This window comes from Anabrus simplex, chromosome 11 (genome assembly GCF_040414725.1).
Source record: "Anabrus simplex isolate iqAnaSimp1 chromosome 11, ASM4041472v1, whole genome shotgun sequence".
In the NCBI taxonomy this organism is placed as follows: Eukaryota; Metazoa; Arthropoda; class Insecta; order Orthoptera; family Tettigoniidae; genus Anabrus; species Anabrus simplex.
The window spans coordinates 120,356,254-120,372,884 of NC_090275.1; positions in this window are offsets into that span (position 1 = coordinate 120,356,254).

Sequence of the window (16,631 nt, forward strand, 5' to 3'; positions counted from 1 at the left end):
TGAAATGCAACATGTCACCGAGACCATACTACGAACACCACGCTTGAATATGTACTCCATATAGCTATGATGTTCAAATATTCCGTCCATCAATTATCATTGTGCCTTCTGTTTCGTTGAATCAATCAATGAATGCACCTACCCTCAAATCACATGCTCACAAGAAATTTAAAAGTTTACTTAATTCACCAGACTATCATATTTTTACCGATGGCTCAAAGTCGTGTAATGGAGTTGGAGCAGCATTTTATAACCCACAAACACAAACTAGCTTTAAATATCCGTTGCCTAATAATTTAACTGTCTTTACAGCAGAATTATATGCCATACACCAGGCTCTAGTATATGTCCAACATTTGCATTCCAGGAAAATAAACATTTTCAGCGATTCTCAAAGTGTGTTACAAGCTCTACAATCACTCACCCCCAATCAAAATACATATGTCTACGAAGTTAAACATCTTCTTTTTCAACTCGAAACATTTGGCTTCGTTATCACGTTGTTATGGATAAAAGGGCATAGTCAGCATGTAGGCAACGACATAGCCGATATAGCAGCCAAAGAGGCTAGTGCAGATACCGAGCACTTATTACAAATCAAAATTCCGGTCTCCCGATTTCTTTCCATGTATTAAACACGAAGCTCACCTAACATGGCTCACACAATGGCGTCTATCAGCTAGTACGAAAGGCCAATATTATTATCAAATACAACCGAATATTCCAACACATCCGTGGTTTTCAAACGGTAAGTACACGCGACGTCACATCACTAATATAATTAGACTACGCTTTAATCATTCACTAACACCTGTCTACTTATCTCGTTTTCACATTATGAATGACCCAACTGGGGGTTGAAGTTGCTCACGTCCGTAGGTTTAACCTCACATTGCCCTACACGTGACCCCCGGGTGGTGCTAAGCGAGCAACTGAGACTAGATGCCGCCGTACTGTCCTCAGCGACCTCACGGCAATGACAATCAAAGAGTTAGCCCTTTTCAGGGCGCAGCATCCTACACATGGACACTAGGCCCTCAATTAACCATCTGTCAACTAAACATTGAGGGTATAAGTAGAGCCAAAAGTGAATATTTATCCAAGATACTTCTGGATCATTCTCTTGATATTCTGGTGCTACAGGAAACTCATTGTGAAGATGAACATCAGTTGATTACCAGGGGGAAAATACCTGGGTACAAGCTAACTACCGGACTTCACCACCCTAAATATGGCATCGCCATCTATATGAAGAATAATATTGACAACTATGAAGTTCTGCCATCTGACTCTATGCAAAATATCTTCAACACATCTGTCAAGTTTCAAAATATTACTATCACTAACGTTTACAAACCACCAATGGTTAACTGGCCAGACCCTATCACATTAAAACCCACCGAAAATAGTGTTATCCTACGTGACTTTAACAGCCATCATACATTATGGGGCTATAAGGATAGCGATGAGAATGGCGATAGGCTATTGCAATGGATAGACATTAATAACCTGACACTGGTGTATGATGCCAAGGACAAAGGTACATTCCATTCAGCACGATGGGATCACGATTATTCTCCAGACTTGTGTTTTATGTCATATGGACTAATGACCCAATCTTTACAAACACAAAGGAAAGTATTGAACGATTTCCCACGAAGCCAACACAGGCCCATAATTTATAAAACCGGCCAATAATTAGATCAATACCTAAAGCTCGGTGGAATTTTCAGAAAGCTGACTGGAAACTGTACTCCTCGTACACGGATGCTAACATACGATGGGTAAAACCATCTCCTGAGAACTACGTCCGTTTCGTGGGACTAATCGAAGCTGCTGCTAAGCGAAGTATTCCGAGAGGATTCCGTAAAGATTACATACCTGGGTGGAGTGAGGAAACTAGCCGTATATACAAAGAGTACGAACAAGACAACAGTCATGAGAAAGCTACCGAACTGCTGGCATCCTTGGACAGTGGCAGGAAAGAAAAGTGGAACAAAACTGTTGAAGGGCTCAGCTTTACTCACTCAAGCCGAAAAGCTTGGTCTCTTATCCGAAAATTGGACTCTTCAAACAAGCCAGCAAGAAAACGATCATCTATAAACTTAGAGAACATTGCTAACTACATTGTCTCCTCATCCAGGCCCATGAAAGATAAGAAATACATCAGAAAAATTCGATCTGAGCTCAAGCGGTTAAGACAAGAAGCTGAACCTCATACCACCTACTCTCGTCCATTTTCCCCAGAGGAAGTACAACATGGCCTGAAGTCCCTCCAGAATGGTAAAGCAGCTGGATTTGATGGTGTATATCCAGAGCTACTGAAGATCTGTGGCCCCGCAACTGTGCGCTGGCTGGCGTCCTTCTTTAGCAGTATACTGCACACTGGACGTGTACCCCCAGTATTTAAGAGAACCAAAATCATCTCGATATTGAAACCAGGAAAGGATCCTTCTCTACCCCAGAGCTACAGGCCAATTTCGCTATTGTGTGTTACATATAAACTACTGGAAAGGTTACTTCTGAACAGGATAGCTCCTGCAATTGAACACCTGATCCCAATAGAGCAAGCTGGGTTCCGCCCCAAGCGAGACTGTAGTGACCTAGTCCTTGCCTTAACATCATATCTGGAGATTGGTTTTGAGAAAAAATTTAAAAATGTTTCTGTCTTCCTTGATCTGTCAGCGGCCTATGATACTGTCTGGAGAGAGGGTCTCCTCCTGAAGCTCATCAAGATTGTACCTTGTCTTAAGGTGATTACTCTCATTGATAATGTATTGAGTAATCGATTATTCCAGGTATTCTCTGAAAATTCCAGGAGTAGATTTCACAAATTGAATAACGGCTTACCGCATGGTTCAGTCTTAGCCCCTATACTGTTCAATTTGTACATCCATGATATCCCAGAAACTACAGCTCGGAAATTCATTTATGCCGACGATATAAACCTAACAGTACAGAGATCTACTTTCAAGGAGGCTGAGGATATACTGTCTGAAGATCTACGGGTGATGGATGAATACTTTAGGAAGTGGAGACTTCAGCCAAGTCCTTCGAAGACGGAAGTAGCCGCGTTCCATCTCAACAACTTAGAGGCTACTTATCAACCTACGATACGGTCGGTTCAGGAATCAACTTTCGAAATACAATAGTACACCAAAATACCTAGGTGTAACATTAGACAGATCACTGACATACCGAAGTCACATAGCCGCCAAACTTAAGACTCGGAATAACCTGCTGAGCAAGTTAGCTGGAACTTCATAGCGAGCTGACGCCAATACTTTGCGAACTACCGCCTTGGCCATGGTGTATTCTACAGCTGAGTATTGTGCCGGAATATGGTTAAACAGCTCTCACTGCAATCTAATTGATATCCAACTTCGCCAGGCTATGCGTATTGTATCCGGCACGCTGTACTCAAATCCAGGGCAATGGCTACCTGTCCTTTGCAACATCTCTCCCCCTCATATAAGGAGACAACAAGCACTTAATAGCTTATGGTGCAGAATAGTGAATAATGAGGCCCTAATTGTTGTAGTTTGAGAGCTTTCTCCACAACAAATCTTTCCATCACGGTTGTAAGAAATAAAAAATAAAAATGCCAAAACGATATCTATGCATAGGCAACAGTGCGAAGTCGGTCACGCCAAAACAAGAAAAAGCAGTGTAGCTGGAAGCAGTACTGGGGCGAAGGGGGGGGGATAATAGGAGAGGTTTACCGTGGTAGGTACCAACATAAAAAAAAAGAGAACAATGCCTTTTCAAAGAAATTCTTAGAGTGACCAAGTGTATTGGAACAGCAACTATTACGAGAATACAGTACGCGCTGACATACTTGGAGAATACAGATCCTCAAAAAGTACAAGAGAGATAATTAAGTTAACCCTTTTTTGCAAAATTGAATTGACCAATATACAAAGAGTGTAAAAAGGAACTGCCATGCAGGACCTATCTTTTTTTTTGTTTTCCAATAATTATACAGATAAATATATCAGATAATACATTTCTTGACTAGAATTTTCTAAACTCTTTAAAAGAAAGACTCCCTTTTTTAAATAGAATTGGGGTAAAAGTTATATCACAGTACATACCTTGCAAAACAAGGAGAATAAGCCCGAGCAAAACCCCGGACATTGATCACAAAGGCAAATAGCTCGGATCGCCGTTAGGAGGAAAAGTATTGGAAAAAGGAGTAACCCAACAAAAGTTTGACAAAATATTTTCACAAAATAGTTACTTTGAACACTATCTCAGATAACTCCACCTAACGTGAGTGATAACCATATAAGGGGACTAGATCACAAAACAAGTTCTCTCAAATTTTTTTGAAAAGGGAGGCGTCACACACACACAATAACCTCAAATAATTATAATTATTATTATTATTATTCAATCAACTTTGGAAGGAACAATTATACTTTTACTATGAAGATCAAAAATTTATTTGGCCACATTAAAAAACAAACGAAGACGCCTCCAGGGCGCTCTAATATAAAAACCATATACACCGAAATAAAGGAAAAAAAGGGTAGGGTAAAAAGAAGGATCAGCACAATAAGGATAAGTGAGGATGAAAAGAATGGAAACTCCGACTGCGTAATGGTTGAGAAAGTTCAGTCTGCCAATTTATGTTTTTCCGGAATCATCAAAGCTTGAGAATGTTCTGTTTGACGATGTTCAGGCTCAGTCCACATCACCAATATTACAGCACTTAAAAAACAAATAATCTCAATAAGTTTGAAGGTGGCAAGAAGCCAGGCTCGAAACAAGGCCTTGAAAATTTTCACAGCATGCAATCACGGGAATGCCAAAACAGGCCAAGTTAGGATTTTTAAGCAAGTTTACTTAAAGAAATGTTTAGCTCACCAAAGCCCTTTTCAATTCAACTCCATCAGCTGGTAGGGAAGAAAATAGCAGCACACGGCAAGCCGTGCGAAGTCCGTAGCCCCCTCCACACACACACACACACACACACACACACACACTATTTACAGAAGATGATACCAGTCTGCCCAAGACCGGCCAAGCAGTCCAATATATACACGCCCGGAAGCGAAGACCAGTTCATTCAAGAAAGATCATGTGACGTGGCAGGTGACGTAGTAGTTGCGAGGCAGACAGAAAGACAGCAGTCAGTGTGTCGAGAAATGTCGGAGGGTAACGACAGGTGAGCAAAAAGTAAGGTAATTCCGATGATAGGAAGAAGTATTGATAACCAGAGCAGATAATAATAATAGCGTATAGTCCTGTAGAAACATAAAATTGTAGAGTATGTGGAGATGTACATGCGACGAAGTTCGCAGAAACTCATAGAACGTCGATCGAGAGGTTATGGCAGTGGCACGTTACATATTCCTGCCACCGGGCGGAATCCGAAGGATGGGCGAAAGCAGGTAGGCGTAGCAGCAGCAGCGATGTCCAAGAGCAGCTCCTCCAGTGGAATCGATGATCGGTGACCAGAAGAAACGCAATATCAGAAAAAAGAAAAAAAGGAACAGCAGAAGTATGGAAAACAAAGAAGCAAGCAAAAGAAGGAAAACAGAGAAAGAGAAAAGAAAGGGAAAGGGAAAAAGAGAGAAAAAGGAAGTAGGAACGATGGAAAGCGGTCCGGACCAATGCATAATAGACTAAAAGTGGCCAAATATAAAAATTACAGGAAAGTTTCCCATGAAAATAAAAAGCAAGTACAATACAAGAAACGGGCATGGGAGAGTCGTACATCAAAAGTGTGTGTGGGTGGAGGGAAAAAGGACTGGGTGAGCCAAAAACAGTAAAATAAGTTTTCAGAGATGTGGACCAGAACAAACAAAGCAAAGAGAGAGTAAATCCAAATACCAGACAATAAACAAGAAAGAACTCTCCCTCAGCACGCAAGAAGGTTTAGGAGGAAAATTTCTTAAGTTCGGAAAAATGGGCCTGCCGAATATCCTGAGGGTTGGAGAGAGACTGCAATTGAGCAGTGACCAAAGAGAGGAAAGAAAGAATTCGGTATGGGCCAATCCATAAAGGGGAAAGCTTAGCCGAAATATGATGTTGGGTAGAACTAATGGGATGGTTTTTTTAACAAAACCTGATCAAAAAGCTTGAACTTAGGCGGACGAAGACGGGAATTACAAGTTTTACGGTAAAGGTCCCTGGCATGATTTAAATTACCAAGAGCTTCCCGTAGTTGAGAGTCAGTGAGTAAATGAGGAGGGGTAAGCAATAAAGAGGGCAAGTTCCAGTTTAAAGATAAAGGAGTATGAAGATCTCTTCCCAAGAAGAGTTTGGCGGGAGAAAAGGAGGTAGAATCATTAACAGTAGCATTTAAAGCTAAACAAAAGTGAGGGAGTTCAGTATCACATGATTTTTGATCTTGGGAATGAAAAATGGAAAGAAAAGATTTAAGATTCCGGTGGTAACGTTCAACAACATTTGCCTGAGGGTGAATGGGTGAGGCACAAACCTTTTTGATACCATAAGAAAAACAGAAATTATAAAAAAACTTTAGAAGTAAAAATTTACGCGTTATCAGAGACCAGAATTTTAGGAATGCCTATAAGAGGAAAAACGTGATTAGTTAGTAAATTAAGGATAATTTGGGAAGAAATGTTACGTAATGGGCGTACAACAAGAAATTTGGAAAAACCATCCAATAAAGTAAAGATGTAGGAGTTTGATTTGGAAGATTTGACCAAAGGACCGACAATGTCGATATAGAATTTCTCGGCCGGGTAAGTAGAGGGAGAGGCTGCATATGTCCCAAAAGGTTGATGATTTTGGGGCTTATGTTTTGGCACAGGTCGCAAGATCGGACCCAAGAGAAAACATCCTTTCGCATTTGGGGCCAATAAAACTGAGAGGCATTGCGAGAATAAGATTTCGCCATTCCAAAATATCCACCAGTAGGGGACCCATGAAAATATTGAAATATCATTGGGCGTAATGCGGAGGGGAGAACCAGACGAGGAGTAGCCCAAGGAGTAGGTTTAAAGACAAGGAGTTGATTTACAATGCGAAAAGGCCCAGAATAATCATTACAAGAAATATCGTTTTTCAATTGTTGGCAGTATGGATCGAGATTTTGATGGTCTTGGCAGGACTGAAAGGACAAAGGAAAATCAGTAAGTGAAGAAATAGAATTTACCATAGCAACCGGAAGGTGGTGTATTTCGGAATCAGCAAGATGATGATCGTCAAATCAAATCAAATCAGATCAAAAATCTCTTTATTTGCAAATGAGGTGTCTACCTCGGTGGCAAATGGTACACTAAAATACATTATTGTCAAGCACTAAATTTTAAATTAACAGGAGACGAAGAAAATTTTCCTAGAATACAATATTATACAATTTACGCTAATAATTTTTCTATTAAACACACACATCATCCTTAATAAATTTATATTGTTTACAAAATTCTACTTATAATATCTTACAAACATATTCAACTCATATACAGTACGGTATGTGAAATTACTTCTAATAATACTATTCAACTTGTATAAGATTAAAATTAACATTGAATTTATTTACATATTTATATTTTACCCATTTTGGAACCTAAGTAGCATAACGACCTGCTGCGTCTTAACCAGAGCCCCTTTTGCCACCACTTTTCAGAGTTCCTGAAGGGCCTTCACAGCTACCGTAGCGGTCCCAGGGCCCTTGAAGTCCCCACTGTACTTCACCCCTACAGGCAGTCCCCTACTTGGGCTGTCCAAACACCTTAGACCAGGGGATGGAATTAATTTAATCACACACATTTATTATTTACAATATCCTGCACTGGTCGAATGCCCTCTAACATTTAATTTATTATCTCTGTTGTTGTTTATTCTCTTCTTGAATATCTGTACAGATTTTGGAAAAGGATCAAACACTACCCCTGGTAAACTGTTCCACTCCTTCAGGCCCTTCCCAATGAAAGAAAATTTACCCCAATCGCTTCTGCTAAAATTCCTTCTAATTTTGTACTTGTGGTCAGTTCTACCAATATAATTATTTTCCAACCGAAGCCTCTCACGGATATCTCCCCATGCTTCTTCTCCTGTATAGGCTCTATATAATCCTATAAGTCTACTTTTCTCCCTTCTCTTACTTAAAGTTTCCCACCCAAGTTCCTTTAACATTTCTGATACACTACTCTTTCTCCTGAAATCCCCTGTTACAAACCTTGCTGCTTTCCTCTGCACACCATCTAGTTCTTTTATTAGGTATTCTTGGTGAGGATCCCAAACACTGTTTGCATATTCCAATAATGGACGAACCATACTTAAGTAACTTTTTTCTTTTTATTCTTTGTTGCATCCTTTAAGTAGCCTCATTATGACATGTAACGATCTGTATGCTTTCCCAACAACGTCATCAACATGACCCTTCCAGTGCAAATTACTTTCAAATCTCACACCTAAGTATTTGCACTTGCCATCTTTTGGGATAACTACCTCATCCAAAGTATATTCAAATTCAGTTTTAAAGCTCCTGTTTGTAAATGTTGTAACAGTTGATTTGCCTCCATTAATCTTCATATTATTTTCTTCAACCCATTCCAGGATACTGTCAAGGTCCCTTTGTAATTCTGAACAATCCTCAATGTTATTTATTTCCCTATAAACAATTATGTCATCTGCACACAATCTTATTTTCGATGTTATATTGTTCCCTAAGTCATTTGCGTATATTAAGAAAAGTAACGGACCGATTATACTACCCTGTGCAATTCCCTTCCAGACTTTCTCTTCCTGTGATATATTATTTCCTACTTTGACTTTCTGAACCCTTGAATTCAGAAATGTTCTTATCCAACGTATAACCCTTACGTCCAATCCTATTCCCTCCAATTTCTTTAATAATATTCCATGTTCCACTCTATCAAAGGCTTTGGAAAGATCTATGGCTATGCAATCTAACTGGCCTCCTGAATCTAACTGATCTGATATGTCCTGCTGAAATCCCACCAGTTGTGCCTCGCAAGAAAATTTCTTTCTAAATCCATACTGGCTCCTCATGAACCAATTTTTATCATCACATATCCCTCTGATGTACTTTGCTATTAAACTCTCCAGTATTTTACAAACTATACTGGTCAGGCTGATTGGTCTGTAGTTCTCTGGTTTCCTTTTATCACCCTTTCCTTTATAAATTGGTATTATTATAGATTCCTTCCATTCCTTTGGTATCACACTATTATTTATGACATAGTCAAAGAGAAATTTTAAATAAGGCACTATATACCACCCCATTGTCTTTAATACCTCCCCAGTAATTTGATCACTTCCTGCTGCTTTTCCTAGCTGAAGCAGTTGGATTTCTCTGAAAATATCTTCATTTGTGAATGAGAAGCTTCTTGTTTCCCTCTGTGTCTCTCCCTCTCTATCTTCTGTTACGGTTTCCAAGTCCTGACAATCTTCTACTGAATCTCTGAATTCCCTACTGAAGAGGTTTGCTTTCTCAGTATCTGTTAAATAGTGTTCACCCCCTTCTCCCACCATTGTAGGAATTTGGATTCTTTTCCTTTTTGATTCCTAATATATGAATACAGATTTTTCCATTTCCCTTTGTGGTCATTACCCTCTTGAAGAATGCCATTCATATAATTCTCTTTTGCTTCCTTTTTCACTCTATTCAGTTCCCTCATTGGTTGTTTTCTAGTTTTTCTATTCTCCCTACCTTCTTTGATTTTCCTGTTTACTATTCTACAACTTCTTTTTAATTTTCTTATTTCCCTTGTGTAATAAACAGGGTCTGAGGTCATTTTACCCTTCTTAACAGGTACAAATCTCTTCTCTCCTTCCCAAATTATTCCTTTAAATTTAGCCCAAAGTGTATCCACATTATTCCCTTCACTTATCCAGCAACTGAATTGTGATTTAAGGTAAGTCCCAAATTCATCAACTTTAGTTTTTCTGTATAATTTCTTGTCTTTTGTGATCCTCTTATTAAGCATTTTTGGTACGAGTCCTACATCCATTATTACAGCCTTATGGTCACCTATTCCTTCAATTACCTCAGTTTTATCAACAATTTCCCATGGTTTAACCAAGAATACATCTAGCAATCTAGCAAATAGGCGAGACAACGCATCAGCGACCGAATTTTGAAAACCAGAAATAAATTTCAGAGAGAATTTGAAACGTGACAAACGAAGCAACCAGCGACCAGTAAGTCCAATTTTCGGAGCATTATTAAGTAACCAGGAAAGTGATTGGTTATCAGTGCTCACGATAAATTCTCGATGATCGAGATAGTCGGAAAAATGTTCAAGTGAAAGGATTAAGGCAAGTGCTTCCCGTTCATAAACGGAATATTTACGTTCCACAGGTGATAGTAAACGACTATAATAGGCAATAGGGCGGGTTTCGCCCTGTATAGTTTGTTGCAAGACAGCGCCAATGGTGACATCGGAAGCATCAGTAGAAAGCTCAAATGTAATGTTAAAATCAGGAATCTGTAAAAGAGGAGCTTGTGATAGTTTAGTTTTTAAACAAGAGAAGGCATTTTGCTGTAAGTCACCCCAGTGAAACTTTACGCCTTTGCGTTTCAATAAGTCAAGAGGTTCGGAAATATGGGAAAAATTAGGTATACATTTTCCATAAAATCCAACCATACCAAGAAAGGGACGTAACTGCTTTAAGTTCTTTGGAGGTGGGACATTATGGATGGCAGAAACCCTATCCGGATCGACAGCAACACCGTTAGAACTGAGAATATGGCCTAAAAACTTAATCGAAGTTTGAGCAATTAAGACTTTAGAAGGATTAACCGTTAAACCCACGGAACGAAGACGCGTTAAGACTTCACGAACATGCTGTAGGTGAGTGAAAAGATCAGGGGAATAAATCAAAATATCGTCAATAAATGGGAACAAATATTGATATTTTATGTCAGAAAAAAGTGAATAAACAAAGCGTTGCATAATTTGAGAACCTAAATTAAGTCCGAAAGGAACTTTATGAAACTGAAAAAGACCATCAGGAATAATAATAAAGGCAGTGTAACGGGAGCTAATTTGATTGTATGCAGAATTAAGATCGAAAATAGAGTAATATTTGGCGTTGGAAAAATTTGAAAAGCGGACTGCAATTTGGGCATAGGATAGGAATCGTAGAGTATACGGCCATTTAATTTACGATAATCTACGATGAATCTCGAAGATACATCGGGTTTATCGACAATAAAGCCAGGGGAAGCATAATTAGAAGAAGAAGGAATTATAGTTTTGTCCTGAAGCATTTTATCAATTAATTGATTTAAAATTTTCATGCGAGGAGGGCTGAGAAAATAGGAGTAGAATCAATTAAGTCAATATGAGCCTTGAAATGTTTGACCGTACCAAGAACAGGAGTAATGACATCAGAAAATTCAGTTAACAAAGAATCAATTTGATCAGAATGAATAGAATTGTTAGTGTGAGACATGGATGAAGTTGAAGAAGGATAATCAGCAATATTAATTAATGGAATAACCGTTGAAGAAAAATGAAAAGAAACCGTAGAGTTCATGGAATCAAAAATAAGACCAGTGTGGGGAAAAATCATAACCTAAAATAAGAGAAGATAATTCCGAAACGACAAGAAAGGTAAACGGCCAAGAAAAATGTTGAATTTTAACCGTGAGAGAAATATGACCAAGAACATCAATAGGGTGATTAGAAGCCGAAACACAACCGGCAGTAGCAGGAAGAAAATGAAGGTGAGAAAATACCTTTTTCAGGGATTCAAAGAAAGATAAACTGATTAAAGAAACAGCAGCCCCTGAATCGAGAAGAGCGACTGAGGGGACATTATTAATAGTCAAGACAATATGAGAAGTAGGAGGTACAAATGACGAACTTTCCGTCAAAAAAGTTGAGAGGAAAATTCAGACGGCAAAGAGCGAACATTTGAAACAAGAGTAGAGGGGGACTGAACAATAGAAGACAGATTTTGCCCATTATTACGCCTACTGTCTAATGACGCGGGTAAGCCACGTTTCCCGAATAGGGAGTAGAACAATTCCGAGATATATGGCCCTTTCCTTTACAACGGAAGCAAATAATAGGAGAAGGAGTATTACCAGAAGAAACGGATGTAGAAGGTCAAGGACGAGAATCGAGAGGAGATGGGATAGATGAATAATAAGAAATATCTCCCAGAGAATGAATGGCGTGAGATTGACCTAAATTAAAAAGCTGAAGCATGGACGTAGGAGGATTTAAGGCATCAAAAAGCTGCCGAAAGGAAGGAGTAGCGTAGAATTGGACGATAGAAATTAAGTCATTGACAGAGTGAGCAATGTTTAAAATATCACTATAGGTCGTAATCGAATCAAGATAGTCATGAGCAGGTTCGGTGGGAAGTTGATGACGACGAATAAATTCAAGGCTCAGCTTGCAAAGTATTTCGTAAGGTAAGAAATAGTTGTGTATGGCATTCCGAAGTTGATACCAATTGGAAAAACTTAACATATTATCAACCCAAAATTTAGTTAAAAACCGGTAGTTTTAGGTGACAGTAATCCCATTAACTGAGGAAAAGAAGCTAAACCAGTATTTAGAAATTTTCGTGCAGAAAAGAGCCACAAGGTCAAACTACGAGGATCAGTAGATTGTAATTTAGGGACTTGATCAAGAGATTGTTTTATGATCTGTACATTGAGAGAGGTATCAATAGACGTGTATTGAGGTAATGAAGGGGGACGGGGTATAGATGTGTATCGGGAGGCATAGAATGAAGTTGAGGTAATGAAGAGGGCTTGCCCTCTGAATCAGTGAGCAAATCGGGAGAATGAACACGGGAAGATAATGTTGGGGTATCAGAAAAGGAGATTAAGTTACTAGTGGAAACCTCAGGTAAAGACCGAGTATGATATACTGGGGGTGGAGATAAATCGCTATCTTCGCCCAAGCGAAAATTATCCGAAAAGCAAGCCATAGTGTTGCGAGAACAACCAAAACAAAATGCGAAAATATCGAGGAAGAAGAAACCAAAAAATTGTATCAATTTCAACAAGAGAATATGATGAGAATGAGGAAGAAAGGAACGTCTGCTACCATATGTTACGTAGTTTGTGCCATATAGTTAAGATAGCTTGAGAGCTTTCTCCACAAGCCGTGCGAAGTCCGTAACCCCCTCCACACACACACACACACACACACACACACACACACTCACACTATTTACAGAAGATGATGCCAGTCTGCCCAAGACGGGCCAAGCAGTCCAATATATACACGCCTGCACTGGCGTAGCCAAGGGGGGGCCAGTGGGGCCGCCCCCCAAAATGTTTCCTGAACTAGAGCGAGGATCAGCCGTTGTTTTACATACGGTACGAACAACTTAAAAACTTACGCCGAAATATTAAATTAACGTAGAGACAAAGAATCTACTAGCAGGGCTCAATACGGCCATTCATAATTCTCCATATTTGTACTGCTTGAATGAAAGGAAAACACTTAGGATTGTGATGCGCGGGGATATTACACTGCAGGGGCCTCAGTATTGGGAATGCAACTGTGTGTTGACAAATTCCAAAAGATGAGGAAAAGGGCAATTAGCCAGGGATTACTCAATAGGGGGCCGGAACGTGACCACCGAGATAACGATGTCCACGGCCAGAAACAGTTCAAAGCTTACAACATCGTGTCAGCTTTTGCAGATCGGTTCCAGGAAACTGGGGTTGTACCGTGGTTGAAAGATGTGCTATGTTTAAGTTGCAGCGTTCGGTAGACTGTGACAGGATTGTGAGCTGCACGTTAGTTCCTCATTTTGTGCCATATAAGTAACTTTATTTGAAGACGGACCGTTTTGTCACTAAGGGCAAAATAATGTGCATCCTCGGTAAGTTATTTCTTTTTAATTGAAACAGTAGCAAGACAGATCGCAGATGCGTGCCTTAGTTCTATAGGTAGGTCTATATATTTTGTCAAATGCCCGGGGACTGATTGGAACCTCAAATGGCGCCAGCAAAAGTGCATGTAAATATTTTGTAATCAGCGGACGTGATAACTCAGTTCCAATGGTTCTATCTTCTCATCAAGACGGCCGAGGCTTGAGTCGCAGTCGATGCATGAAACATTTTTAAAATGGGAAGTCATGTTCTATTGATTCAGATTGTACTTAAAGCACTAGGTCGCGTGCCTTACCTTTCTTTAGTACTTTTGAATCATAACCGCATCATTTATGATGGTGTACTTTGAGGATCAACCATTCTGCGGGCTTACCTTGCACCTTAAATGGTGAGTGGATGCAGTGGCGTGGATACAACTTTTCCTTGGAAGGGGTTGTGGAAAGATGTTTTATTTTGTATTTAGAATTTACGTCGCACCGCAGGTCTTATGGCAACGATGGGAAAGTAAACGGTTAGGAGTGGGAGTGAAGCGGCCGTAGCCTTAATTGTATGTTCAGTCTTCAGCCCTAAGGCTGGTTGGATCCTCAACAGCTCCGCCATCAGGTGTGAAAATGGGAAACCACTGAAAACCATCTTTAGGGCTTCCGGCAGTGGGGTTCGAAGCGGATGCAAGCACACAATTGTGCGCCCTTAACCGCACGGCAAACTCTCCCGGTGGATATGAAACGAAAGCCGGCCCTACCGAGTGCGGTGACGGATCTTCTGTAGACATTGATGGGTTTGATTGTTACCATGTAATTATATCCAACAATCTATATCATAGCTTCTGTACTCTAAACCGGCTGCATTATTGAAACTATTCGTAAAATTGATAATATCGTTCTTCGTTTGTGAGGAAGTAGAATCTTCATTTAATTTTTTCTTAAAAAAAGGAACAACTTTGGTACTACGCCCCATGAAGGTGACTACCTGCCAGGTCGTAGATATTTCTATCACGGGAGACTCATGGCCAACTCTATTGCAGCCACAAACAAGGCTGTATCTTCCCGATCCCATGCCTTTCTTAACTCTGTCAGTGGCGGGCATCGAATGCAGGATGCCTTAAGTCTAATTCCAAAATAAGGAGACCTAAAAATAACAAGCCAACCCCGCGGTGTAGGGGTAGCTTGCCTGCCTCTTACCGGAGGCCCCGGGTTCGATTCCCGGCCAGGTCAGGTTTTTTTACCTGGATCTGAGGACTGGTTCGAGGTACACTCAGCCCACGAGATTATAATTGAGGAGCTATCTGATGGTGAGATGGCGGCCCCGGTCTAGAAAGCCTAGAATAACGGCGGAGAGGATTCGTCGTGTTGACCACAGGACAAGTGTTGGCTACTGAATGCATGATTCGAAGCAGTGTATCGATTCATTCAAGTGTCCGAGTGAATCGATTCACAGGAACGGCGAGCTCACGGCACACGATTCAGCTTACTCCCAGCGGACAGTGCTGAGTGGCGCACTCACTGGACGTTGACGGGGAGCCGAGCTTCCGCTGCAGCGAGATAGTGAATCATGGCACATCGAAATAATCGTGAACGAACGCGGCTCAGTGAGACACATGATACACACGGCTCCTTATCGGCTCACTGGACACGCGGAGAGCCGAGCTTCCGCTGCATCGAGACATACAGTCAGCCATGGCACACGGAAAGAATCGTGAACGAGCCGGCTCAGTGAGACACAAGATACGCACGGCTCCTTATCGGCTCACTGCAGCCAGACATGCAGTGAGCCACGCTACACTGAAACAATCGTATGCTATAATGGACTCTCGAGCTCAGATCATCTAAAAGTACACTGACTGACAGAGCAAATGCAACACCAAGAAGGAGTGGTCAGAACTTTATGCCAATTGCAGGGTAGACTGACGTCACTGAGGTATGCTCATGATGTGAAATGCGCCGCTGTGCTGCGCACGTAGCGAACGATAAATGGGACACGGCGTTGGCGAATGGCCCACTTCGTACCGTGATTTCTCAGCCGACAGTCATTGTAGAACGTGTTGTCGTGTGCCACAGGACACGTGTATAGCTAAGAATGCCAGGCCGCCGTCAACGGAGGCATTTCCAGCAGACAGACGACTTTACGAGGGGTATGGTGATCGGGCTGAGAAGGGCAGGTTGGTCGCTTCGTCAAATCGCAGCCGATACCCATAGGGATGTGTCCACGGTGCAGCGCCTGTGGCGAAGATGGTTGGCGCAGGGACATGTGGCACGTGCGAGGGGTCCAGGCGCAGCCCGAGTGACGTCAGCACGCGAGGATCGGCGCATCCGCCGCCAAGCGGTGGCAGCCCCGCACGCCACGTCAACCGCCATTCTTCAGCATGTGCAAGACACCCTGGCTGTTCCAATATCGACCAGAACAATTTCCCGTCGATTGGTTGAAGGAGGCCTGCACTCCCGGCGTCCGCTCAGAAGACTACCATTGACTCCTCAGCATAGACGTGCACGCCTGGCATGGTGCCGGGCTAGAGCGACTTGGATGAGGGAATGGCGGAACGTCGTGTTCTCCGATGAGTCACGCTTCTGTTCTGTCAGTGATAGTCACCGCAGACGAGTGTGGCGTCGGCGTGGAGAAAGGTCAAATCCGGCAGTAACTGTGGAGCGCCCTACCGCTAGACAACGCGGCATCATGGTTTGGGGCGCTATTGCGTATGATTCCACGTCACCTCTAGTGCGTATTCAAGGCACGTTAAATGCCCACCGCTACGTGCAGCATGTGCTGCGGCCGGTGGCACTCCCGTACCTTCAGGGGCTGCCCAATGCTCTGTTTCAGCAGGATA